Here is a 13560-nt window from a genome sequence, read left to right as displayed (position 1 = left end):
AGAGAACTCTCTCTCTCTCTCTCTCTATATATATATATATATAATGCAAACCAAGCACGGCCTCCCATCAAAAAGAAAAAAATTTATTTTCAAACCAGTCTCTTTCTTTGCATCTTAGAGCTTCTATGCAGTTTTTAAAAGCATTCAAGTTGGATTTTTACATTACACATTCAAATATTCATAGGTATGCATACTATTAATACTTTTGTTTTGATTTATTTGTTTATTTAATTTTTTAAAGAATCAAATTATATGTTTAAATTGTTTATATTTAGATGGATCTCTCGGTTTGACTATTCTTAACCATAAATTTATAATTCAAATTATATGTATTTATAATGATCTCTTAATTTGATTATTCTTAATCATAAATTGTATTTTTTTTTCTTTATTTTAATGATATGACATATATATATATATATATATATATATTTGTAGTTAAGTGAGATTATGGAGAATCTTGATCATAATAATGAGTCCGGATCAAATCCTAAACGAACTTGTATTGAAGTGGATGTTGCAAATCTTCCCACGGATATTGGTTTAAGAATAAAAATTTCTAACTATCATCCTAATGAAAGAGATCAAATTAGAAGGCATTATCTACAAAATAAAGCTTGTCAACCAGTTAACCATGATTTTCCACAAAGTCAATTTGGCAAAACAAAGCATCGATTTAATCCAGTGTGGTTCAAAGAATATCCTAGTTGGTTGGAATATAGCATTACGAAAGATGCTGCATAATGTCTATATTGTTATCTATTTCAACCTGATACTGGTGATCAAGGAGGGGGAGACTCATTTGTTACTGAAGGATTCAGAAATTGGAAAAAAAAGGAGAAATTATAGAATCACGTTGGGGATCACAACAGTGCGCATAATATAGCTCAAAGAAAATGTGAAGCTTTGTTAAACCAGAGACAAAGTATTCAAACAGTTATAAACAAGCAATTAGATGTTGAGAAAAGGAAATATCGGACTCGTTTGAATGCATCAGTAGATTGTATTTGTTTTCTACAACGGCAAGGATTAGCATTTCGTGGCCATGATGAATCTAAAGACTCCAATAATCAAGGAAATTTTCTTGAATTATTACGGTTTCTTGCAAATCACAATGAAGAAATTTATAAGGTAGTCCTCGAAAATGCTCTTGAAAATCATCAAATGACCTCTCCTGATATCCAAGAAGAAATAGCAAATGCTACAGCCGTTGAGACAATAAATGCTATTATTAAAGATATTGGAGACTCATTATTTGCTATTATAGTTGATGAATCACGTGATATGTCTACTAAAGAACAAATGGCAATTGCTCTGCGCTATGTGGACAAATTGGGACATGTGAATGAGTGCTTTTTAGGCATTACACATGTTAATAATACATCAGCAGTGACACTAAAGAGTGCAATTGAGGAAGTATTTAATAAACATAGCTTAAGCATTAGTAGATTGCGGGGACAAGGCTACGACGGGGCAAGCAACATGCGAGGTGAGTTAAATGGACTAAAAACTCTTATTTTGAAAGATAATCCTTCTACCTATTATGTCCATTGCTTTGCACATCAGCTTCAACTAACATTAGTTGCAGTAGCAAAAAATCAGCAACCTTTTTTAACTTGGTTGCAAAGGTATTCAATATTGTTGGAGCATCATGCAAACGTTGTGATATTCTTCGCGAAAAATGTAATGTTGTAGTTATAGAAGCACTAAAAAATAATGAAATTTCAACTGGTCATGGCTTGAATCAAGAAATGAGTCTAAAAGACCTGGAGATACATATTGGAGTTCTCATTATGGTGCACTTGTTAATCTTATTCACATGTTTTCTTCTATAATTGATGTGATTGAAATTGTTATAGAAGATGGTTTAGATTCTGATCAGAGAGCAAAAGCAAATATCTTAATTGGTTTACTCCAAACATTTGAATTCGTGTTTGATTTACATTTGATGAAAGGTGTGCTTGGCATAAGTAATGAGTTGTCACAGGCACTACAACGAAAAGATCAAGATATTGTGAATGCTATGAAGTTGGTTGACATTTCAAAGTAATGTTTACAGGTCATGAGAGATGATGGGTGGAACACTTTGCTAGAGGAGGTTTCTGCATTTTGTGCAAAAAATAATATTGATGTTCCTGATATGGATGATTTATATCAACCTTGGCCACGACGAAAAGCCCAAAGCATGAAAAATTCACATCATTATCAAGTGGAGCTCTTTTATACTGTTATAGATATGCAACTTCAAGAACTTAATAGTTGTTTTGAAAATTCTGAATTATTACTTTGTGTTGTGTGTTTGAACCCAGATAACTTATTTTCAGCATTCAACAAGGAGAAATTGATTCGGCTTGCTCGGTTTTATCCAAGTGATTTTTCAACAGTTCAAGTTTCTTTCTTGGATGACCAACTTGAGACATACATCCATGACATGCGGTCCACTGAAGAGTTTTTAGGCACTTAAAGGAATTGGACAACTTGCTGAAAAGATGGTAGAAATGAAAAAGAATGTTTCATATCCATTGGTTTACTCATTAGTGACTTTGGCATTGACCTTACCTGTTGCAACAGCTACTGTTGAAAGAGCTTTTTCAGCAATGAACATAATTAAAAATCAATTACGCAATCAAATAGGAGATCAGTGGATGAATGATTGCTTAGTCACATATATTGAGAAAGATATATTCAAGATTATTGAGTATGAAGAAATCATGCAGCGGTTTCAAAATATGAAAAATCGTCGAGGGTAATTGAGTAAAATAAGCTAGGTGTGAAAAAATAAATTAAAGTTTATATTTTATGTTAGATTTTGTATGACAATTACATAATCATATAGTTGTTTACTATTTTGTTATTAATATTGATTAATTTTTAACTTCCAATCTTGTCTTTTAATCTTGCCCCCCATGACCTAAATTCCTGGCTTCGCCACTGCTTGGAGGGCTTAGGTACATCGGGTAGATAAGGCTTGGAGGGTCTCTTGCTAACCCATGTATCCCAACTGATTGTTTAGTGGATCGATTTTCGCTTGGAGGGCGGCGGAGAGGTTTTTCGCCGAGTTCTTCAGTTTCCTCTTCGGTAACACATCGGCGTGTTATCTTGTGTTTGCATCTTTCTTCCCTACTCTTTTACATTCTATTTTACTGCTGTGTTGCTTTGATTATGGATTAGAGTAGCTTGTATGTTTGTCCGCTCGCATTTACACTATTCCACACTTAGTATTAAGTTAGTGTAAAATCAATCGAGCCGTAACTTTAATTTGAGGGTCTAAATAGCTCTTGTGTTTTAAACACATTTTCGAGCTTTCAGAACTCTTCTCTATTGGATTTGCAGCACACAAGCTCCCACACTTATGACTTTGAGATCCCACTCAAAGGTTTTAAATCACCACTTGTTGATCTTGTGGCAACTAGATTCCACCAGAACTTGATTGTAAATCTTGTTCCGGTAAACACTTGTAGAGTTAGAAGACACAAAACCTCTCAGATCTTACAGGAGTAACTCACAAGTCTTCCAAGAGTTTTCAAAACATAGTTAGAGTTTTCCTTTTATACTTAGGAATGTTGGACTAAAACCCTAAGCGTATTCACAGGCTTGGAATTGATTTAAAATTCTGCAGAATTTGTTTTTTTGCAATTTTTGATTAGTCGAATTTCATTGAAGATGAATTCTTTTTTTGCAACTTGAATGTTCTTAAAACCTTACTTGAATTACTTTGAGCAATGTCTAACACTTATTTTAGACATATTTTTTTGTTCTCAGTTTGCCAATATAAACAAATTGAGACTCTAAACGTTTAATTCTAAATCTTTAGAACCTAACAACATGTATTAATTAATTATATATATATATAAATAAAATTTTGTATATTTTTTGAAAGATTTATTTTTTTATACTGTTAAGTATAATAATAGACAATAAATGGAATACATAACCATAAATTAATTTTTAGAATACAAAACAAAATTCAAAAGAATAAATAAAAAGAATAACTAGATAGGTGTTCAACACTGATACCAATATATTAAAAATAGAGATAAAAATCCTCACAAGTTTGGGTTATCTCTCACTTTCAAATTGGATACATCGCAAGATATCCATTGAGTTGCATTATGAGCCGAAATATACCAGTTGTTGATTGGCCAGATCTGAAACACTAGAAAATAACACTTCTCTAGATAAGAGATGCTGGTTTGGCAAGAGAGTATCAGTTGGGTTTTCAAAACCTTGCCATATTGTTTTGTTATGTGCAGAATTATTAAAAAAAAAAAAAAAGAAAAAAAAAAGTTGCCAGAATCAAGCATGGATGCTGAAGTTGCAACTCCAGGAGAGTTGGCGCTTGGCAATCAGGGGCGGACCTACAGTAAGGCAGGGGGGGGCCGTTGCCCCCCCCCCTAAAAAAAAAAAAAAAACCTAGTATATATATATATGTTGAAATTTTAAATTTTGGTCCTAATAGTCCCCCCAATTAAATAAAAAAATAAAAATAAAAGCTGGTATACATATGTAGGGCCCATTTGGATACAGCTGAAAACTGAAAATTGAAACTGAAAACTGAAAAATACTGTAGCAAAATAATTTTTAAATATGTGAATAGTACCGTGGGACCCATTTTTAATGAAAAAGTTGTTAAAAAGTGAAAATTGTGGGTCCGTGAACAGTAAAAATTGGTGGAAAAGTCACATGTTACGGCTACTGTTCAATGAACAGTAGCTACAACAGTGTTGCTACAGTAACACTTTGTCTCTGAAAAGCTGGGGAAGCGTGAAAAAAAAAAAAAAAAGAGGCTGAAAACGTGCAACGCCAACGCCAACGCACACCCCAAACGGTCTCGTAATTTGAAAAATTAAGATTTGTCCTTAAATATATATATTTTTGGATCTCCTCTGAAATAGCGTCAAGTTCCATTTTGATAAATGTGTTGAAATGTTTAAGAAACACTTATTTTATATATAATATTTTGTTGAATATGAAATAAACGTTAGTTTTTATTTTCATAAAAAAAATTATTTTAAACTTTGCCCCCCTCAGGTTCGAATCCTGGTTCCGTCCCTGTTGGCAATGCGTGTCTTCGTGCCTTGTTGTGCAGACTGCAGAACCAGTTATCCATCACTTGTGAAAGTTAGTATGGCATCAGCGGGAACCGGGGGATTGTCTCTATTGGCTGTCCAGACTAGTTTTTTGAGGACTCCCTTCAACAAAAATTCCAACAGCATAGCAATTGCTTTGCTTGAAGAATCCAAAGGCATATAGAACAGAAGGTGATAGCCATGAAGAGTTGGTGGTGGTAGTGGGTGTTGACAAAGAGCCTGGCTTCACAATATTGGATTGCCCTTGTTGAGCTTCTGCGGTGAAAATTAATGCTGAGAGAACAAGAAGGAAGATAGTTGCCATAGCTTGTAATAGGCAATGAATAATAAGATTCAGGGATGAAGGACCGAATCCACCTTCTTATGCAGTCACTAAAAACGAACAATGGCTTTACTATATTTGTCTCTTAATAGATTGCCAAGTATGAAAGCAATCATGATTTTCCTTTTTGGGCATTATAAAAATTAACCTCAAACTCACGCATTGCGGTTGATAATTATTTTTATGGTGGTTTTATTAATTTTAGTTTTACAATTTAAATTAATTTAATAAGAAGTAATGTATTTTGTAATCATATTTTTATTTATTATAGTAATAGTCATAAATGTAATATAGGAACAATCACAAATATAAATTTTGTCCTACCAAAATGAAAACAATACAATATTTTTCAGAAATTCAAAAGGCAAGTTAACAAAAATATTCATTTTTTAATAAAATTTATTTATAACATTTTGTGAATCATTAAAAAGAATATAAAATTTTGAAATTATTCTTTTAGTTTTAAATAAACTGTCTCAAACATTATTTTTTTTCTACCTACAATCCAAAACACCGAAAAACGTAACTAACAAAATTAATAAAAGTTAACAATGATTAATTGGACCAATTAAGAAAATAATTTGTTGTTGATAATCTATTAAGGTTATTTTCTTTGCAGAAATTGTAATTTCGTCCACCCAAAACATATTATCAAATAAACAATTATTAGCAAAATCTAAGAATTAAATTTCTATATATGCATTGTTATAAAATAATTAAAATAAAATTTGATGGAAATTTAGACCCCTTAAACACACAGATTGCGTAGCCTAGATTAATTAGCCAAGTTGTTACTTAGTCAAATTAAGCAATTCTAGGTTAAAACAATCCAAACAATCATATCAAGATATAATGCAGCGGAAAATAAATAACACAAGATATGATCACCCAGGAAACCACACGGTAAAAACCTGGGGAGGATTTGACCCACCGATCCTCAAGGCTAACCTGAATTCACTATGAAAGAATTGAAGTTCGTACAAAAGGACTACAAGCTCCCCGCTCGACTTCCTAATGCTACCCACCAGTAGAACTTCCTGACACGACCACGCGCAGGCTCCGAATCCACGGACTACTTCTTTCTTGAATTCCTCAATCAGCTACAAGCTCCCCGCTTGCTTTTCTTTTAATCTTCAATGGCAGCAATCTTGTTGATCATCAAGATGTAGAAAATATCTCTACCTTGAAAACCCTAAGTTTATGTGAAGGAAAGCTCCTCAAGGATCTCACAAGAGATTCACATAAACCGCAAATATGAGCAACAAAGACTTAGAGAGGTTTGGGTACAAAACCCTAAAAATAAAAGGAGGCACAAGAGGCACTCTAATCTCTCTCCCAGAAGTCCCAAAAACGTTCTAGGGTTTTCCTTATATATAGAAGTGTTTTACTTGAACCCCAAGACGTTTAAATAGAGTTTGGGCTGAACTGGAACTCTGCAGAAAAAATAAATCTGTACGTGGTTCGATCGATCGAGTCTAATTTTTGATCGATCGAGCCTTACAGATTTAGTCCAATAAATCTGCACTCACTCGATTCCAGTTTTACAAATAAACATACTTTGAGCAAGCGTAAACAAGACTAAACAACCTGTTTTGATCATGGTTTGCCAACAATACAAATTAGAGTTCTAAATACATAAATTCCTAAATCTTTAGAACCTAACAAAATTTCAAAAGCTAAAATTTGTCACCCATCCGATTATTTTCGTTTGGCTAACCTTTGCTTTTCTCTAAATAAATGACATTATAGAGTACTTCTAATACAACTATTAAGGGTACTTTGTCCGCCACAAAGAATTAAAAATAAACAAAAATTAGTAAAGTCTCATAGTTTAACATCTAAATTGAGCACTATAAAAAAAATCATGCTATGTAATAGAATAAATACCAAATTGTCCAAATCATGCTATGTAATAGAATAATATTATATTTTTATATGCTATGTTTAATTCCTTATAACGCAATAGGATAACATTTAACAATCAAAGAGGGGGGGGGGGGGAAACAACAATAACAACAACAACAACAATTTAAAAAACAAAACTAAATCGCATTAACCCAAGTAGAGTTTTAAAGAATATAAAAAATTGTCAACCTAAAGAAGAGATGCAAGAAAAAAAAATCCATCAAAAAATTGAGAGAGAGAGAGAGAGAGAGAGAGAGAGAGAGACCTTTTTTTTTTTTTTTTGTGTGTGTGTGAGGAAAAACAATGCATAGAATGGAAGAGATAGTGACAAATTTATAGTTAAAGGGTGTGAATAAGAAGAGACAAAAATAAAGGAAGATGAAGGAAAGAGGAAGAATGATATTAATGTAGAGGGTAGTGGAGAGTGTTGGGTTCTAAGACTTTAGGTTTAAATGTATTAGAACTTCATTTTGTAATGTTGGCAAACCATGATTAAAACGTTTAGTCTTGTTTTAGACTTGCTCAAAGTATGTTTATGTGTAAAGTTGGAATCGAGTGCACTACAGGATTTACTGTGTAAATTTGCATGGCTCGATCGATCGAGAATTAGACTCGATCGATTGAAGGTTGTGCAGATTGTTTTTCTGTAGAATTTTCCAACTCAGCCCAAGCTTGTATGACGAGTAGGATTTTATATTTTGCCTTAAATATAAAAGGAAAAACCCTAGCCACATTTTGTTGTTGTTGTTTATGCTTTATATGTGAATCTTTTGTGAGATCTCGAGGTGTTTGCCTTCACATACACTTAGGGTTATCAAGAATCAAGATTATGTCAAGAGCTTGATGATTGTTTCAGTTTTTGCATGAAGAGCTTAAAGAAAACACAAGTGGTAGTACTTGTGGATGCTGTGAATCCAAGAAAGAAGTAGTCTGTGGATTCGGAGCTGTCACGTGGTCGTGGTAGTAAGTTTCCTACTCGAGGTAGCAATAGGATATTAGTCGTCTAAGTCACTATTATGTAAACTTCAATTCTTTCATAGTAAATCTGTTTTACCTTGAGGATAGCTAGGTTAAATCCTCCCTAGGTTTTTTATCAGTTTGGTTCTCCTGGGTTATCATATCGTTGTGTTATTTATTTTTCGCACTGTTCAATGATATGATTTGTATATGTTAACCTAGAACTAAATAATTTACCTAAGTTGATCACTTGGCTAAATAACTAGGTTAATCTAGTTGTGTTTGAGGGGTCTAAAAAGGTTCAAGTGGTATCAGAGCAAGTTAGCTCTAGTGTTTAGATCATTTGATCTAAGAGTTAATCCTTGACCCTGTTGTCATGGATACTTGGAAGTTCTTATTGCTAAAGTTTAAATTTGTCTACTTTTGGATTGTGTCTCTTGTTGCTTTTATTAAGTCTTTCCTTGAGTATCTTGGTATAATTACATGTGATGATAACTATATGTGTTATACTGCTTTAACCGCCTTAAAGGCACGTGATTCTTGTCTTTGGTATTTGGATAGTGGATGTTCTAGGCATATGATAGGAAATAAAGCTTTATTCAAGACACTCTTTGAAGGAAATATTGGAATACTCACATTTGGAGATGGAAGCAAATCTATGATCAGAGGCATTGGAATTGTGGACATTCCAGGGTTGCCAGTTTTTGAAGATGTCTGGTATATTGATGGGCTGAAGGCTAATTTACTCAATATCAATCAGATTTGTGACAATGGATTAAACAAGTGACAACTGTTATGGTATAACACCTAGTATAAGCAACAAGTGTTTCAGTGCAAAGATCAATCAAGTAGACTTATGGCATCAACAGTTGGGACATGCAAGTCACAAGCAAGTAGACAAGATTTCCAAGTGTGATGCTGTTATTGGTTTGCCCAAGTTTGATAAGATAGAAAAGTGCATATGTGGACCACGTCAGATGGGTAAACAAGTGAAGTCTAAACATCCGTCAGTAACTGAAGTTCAAACTTCAAGACCTTTAGAGTTGTTACACATTGATCTCATAGGCCTGCCAAAGTTCAAAGTTTGTTGGAAAGAAGTATATTCTAGTTGTTGTGGATGATTTACTAGATATACTTGGGTTGTGCTTTTGAGAGATAAAGCTGAGGCTCCATAGAAAGATGATACACCTGTGCAAGAAATTGCAGTTGAGAAAGATACTGTGATAGCCAAATCAGAAGTGATCATGGAAGGGAATTTGAAATACCAAGCTGCTACTTTGCAATGATCAAGGCACACAAAGAGTTCTCTTCACCCAAGACACCCAACAAAATGAAATGTGGAATGGAAAAAGGTTTGTTCAAGAGATGGCTATGTCATGCTACAAACAAAAAGTTCCAAGTCTTTCTGGGGAGAAGCAGTAACACTGCTTGTCATACACTTAACTGGGTGTATTTTAGACCTGATTCCAGAAAACCCTTATGAACTTTGGAGAGGAAAGAACCTGTGTCAAATATTAGAATATTTGGCAGTGATTGTTAATTCTGTGTGAAGGGAGAACCTAAAAAAGTTTGATGCAAAGAGGACAAGGGATACTTTCTGAGATACTCTCCACAGTAGACTTAAGAGTTACAATGAGAAAAAACAGTCATGGATCTTCAAATGTGGTGATAATGATGAATGTGTTTAGAAACTCTTCAGAAACACTCCTCTGTCAAGAAAAGCTTGGAAGTTATGATCTCTTTCTGATGATTATTTGGGAACATAAGTGAAGAGCTCTAGTGTTGAATGATACAGTTTAGTACCATAAGTCTAGAACCATCACATCTGGTTCATGAAACTCAACAGAACAAGATAAGCCTAGTCCTCATCAAAACAAAAGTACCCCAACATCTCTGTGTAAAGCGCTCCTTCTAAGTAAAGTTAAATCATCCTTCTCAATATATTGGGAAGTTTGAATGATAACATGAGATTGAGATCAAAAGCCTTGAATGTATACTCACTCATGTATCTTCCAATTTAAACCGAAAAAGGTGGATGAAGACTTAAGGATCTGATTGGTTAATTCATGATGAAGAACTTCATCAATTGTTGAATAATGTGTGGGAATTAGTTCTTAGCCGAAAATGTAAATGTGATTGGAACTAAATGGATCTTAAGAACAATAGTTGAACATGGACGTATTGAACAAATCAAGACTTGTTGCCAAGAATACAATCAAGTGGAAGGGATTGATTTTGATGAGACTTTTGCACCGGTAGCAAGACTGGAATCCATTAAGATACTGTTGGCCGTTGCAAGCCATTTGAATTTCAAGCTGTATCAAATGGATGTTAAGAGTGCTTCTTGAATGGGATGTTGCAAGAAGAAGCATATGTTGAACAACGAAAGGGTTTTGTTGATCCTCACAGACCGGATGATGTCTACAAGTTGAACAGAGCCTTTTATGATTTGAAACAAGCTCTCAGGGCATGGTATGATAGGTTAACAGCGTATCTCATTGAGCTTGGATTCAAAAGAGATTTGCAAATACTACTCTTTTCATATGAAAGGATAATAATTATTTTGTAGTAGCTCAAATTTATGTTAATGATATTGTTTTTGGTGCTACTAATGACTCTCTTGCTTAATCTTTTGCAGATGAGATGAAGAAAATGTTTGAAATGAGTATGGTTGATGAACTAACTTATTTCTTGGGATTGTAGGTGAAGCAAATGGATTCTGGAATTTACATCAACCAAGCAAAGTATGCCAAAAATCTAGTCAAGAGATTTGGACTTAACAAGGCCGCACATGCTAGAATACCAATTGCTGCTAATGCAAAGTTAACCAATGATCCTTCATGGTAGTTTATTGTGATAATTCTAATGCTATTGATATCTCTAAGAACCTTATTCAACACTCTAAGACTAAACACATAGAGATTATATATCACTTTATTAGGGATCTTGTTGAAAGAAAGATTGTGGTTCTTGAGTATATCCTACTAAATGTCAGAACGCTGACATCTTCACCAACCTCTTGATAGAAGTAAGTTTGAGATACTTCATCAAGTAATTGGTGTAATTCTATATCCCTGATCATCTTTGTCTTTCATGGTCCTTGTACTTCATCGCTCTACTTTGTGACCATTCTTCTTTGTTGTCTCTGTTTTTCTTTGTTTTTCTAGAATTTGCATTGCATAACATTTATGCATTTCATTCTAGGTTGTTTTTGTTATTTCTTTTCAAAAAAGGGGGGGGGGGAGAAGAGAAGCAAAATGTGCTTTGCATTATTTTTCTTGATTTTGAAATCAAGGTTTGCCACTTTATCTTACCTAACATGTCTATGTACCTTGTTTAGTTTGGATGAGTTTTATTTATTACACTTTACTAGTTTGAGCTTTGTAGTGCATGTTGTGTGGGAGTTGTTTATAGTTTTTTATCACTTGATCTTGATCTTGAAGTCACATGCCTTTGATTGTTGGACTTGAACTTATTGACAAAGACATAAATAATCATTTCACCACTATTTACTAGCTAATCATGAACACCTTAGTGCATATCATAATATTTTGTACTCGAGAAAGTGTAGCGCATGTACAAAAAGAACATAAGGTGTAGCCTCAGATTAAATGCTAAAATTGAAGTGTACATTATTGGACTATAATAACTTCACAATCAAATAAAATTGATGTGTACATTATCTTCTCTATTTAATAAGTTTCAAATCAAATAAAATTAGTGTGTACATTATGAGGTAAATTAAGAAACTTACATGATTGCAAGCTTATTTTTTATGAGATGTGGGAGTTATATGATGTAACTCTTTAGGTGATAGTCTCTTTCAAATGTGAACGGTTTTAGACCCCTTAAACACACCAGATTGCGTTAGCCTAGATTAATTAGCCAAGTTGTTACTTAGTCAAATTAGCAATTCTAGGTTAAACAATCAAATAATCATATCAAGATATAATAAGCAGCGGAAAATAAAAACACAATGATATGATCACCCAGGAAACCACTACGGTAAAAACCTGGGGAGGATTTGACCCACCGATCCTCAAGGCTAACCTGAATTCACTATGAAAGAATTCGAAGTTCATACAAAAGGACTACAAGCTCCCCGCTCGACTTCCTAATGCTACCCACCAGTAGAACTCTGCCTGACACGACCACGTGCAAGCTCCGAATCCACGGACTCTTCTTTCTTGAATTCTTCAATCAGCTACAAGCTACCCACGCTTGATATTCTTTAAGTTTCAATGGTAGCAACCAAGTTGATCATCAAGATGTTAATACTATCTCTAACTTGAAAACCTAAGCTTTGTGTAAGGAAAGCTCCTCTAGATCTCACAAGAGATTTACACAAAAAGCAATATATGAGCAACAATACAACTGGAGAACTCTAAAAACGTGGCTAGGGTTTTGCCTTATATACCTAGGGCAAAAACATAAAACCCTAAACGTTTAATGAGTTAGGGCTAGTTGGAAATTCTGCAGAAAAGCAATCTGGTCGACTTTCGATCGTCGAATCTATTCTTCGATCGATCGAGCCAGACCGAAATGCCCCAATGCATCTACAGTCTTCGATTCCAACTTTACAATAATTAAACAACTTTGAGCACACTATAACAAGACTAAACATATTTTTGATATGGTTTGCCAATATTACAAATTAGAGTTCTAAATACATAAATTCCTAAACCTTTAGAACCTAACAAACTCCCCATTTGGCAATCCGTGACAAAACCCTAATTAAAAGCTCAAAGTTTTATAAGTAAAAAGCCCTTTACAAAGATAATGCTCATAAACTCAAATTCAACCCTAACTACTATCCATCGGTTGCAAGTGTAAACAGCAGCTTAGTTGAATCAACCTGTATATTCCTGAAGTACTCAACAAACGCATAAACGCATGTGTGACAGAAAAGAGTAAAACAAACAGGTATAACATTCTTGTAAGATTCACACAACACAAAATAACAACATATATGAATGAACAACTCATAAAATATAATCAATAAGTAGTGAATCACAAAGCAACAAGAATCAATGAATATAACATGTATATCAATCAATGTTACTCCCCTAACATGAATATCCCCAAAAATGACATACAAAGTGAAGTACCTAGATACAATCTAAAAACAAGCTCCTCACAAGCTCCCACAAACAAAAAAACAAAAAAATCCCCCCCTAACTACAACAACTCCTCTACAAGTTAAAACTCCACTCCCCCTTGACGAATGCCAAAGAATGTGAACGGTATCAACGACTTAGAATGAAAGGGGCACATGTCACTCGATAG

General features: G+C 33.9%; 1 pseudogene; it reads left to right on the top strand.

Moving 5' to 3' along the window:
• The first annotated feature begins 450 nt into the window (after positions 1-450).
• LOC112034517 (uncharacterized) lies at positions 451-2750 on the top strand (annotated as a pseudogene).
• The last annotated feature ends 10810 nt before the right edge of the window (positions 2751-13560 follow it).

This window comes from Quercus suber, unplaced genomic scaffold (genome assembly GCF_002906115.3).
Source record: "Quercus suber isolate HL8 unplaced genomic scaffold, Cork oak 2.0 scaffold_177, whole genome shotgun sequence".
Classification (NCBI taxonomy): domain Eukaryota; kingdom Viridiplantae; phylum Streptophyta; class Magnoliopsida; order Fagales; family Fagaceae; genus Quercus; species Quercus suber.
This window is presented reverse-complemented; position numbering and strand designations above follow the sequence as displayed.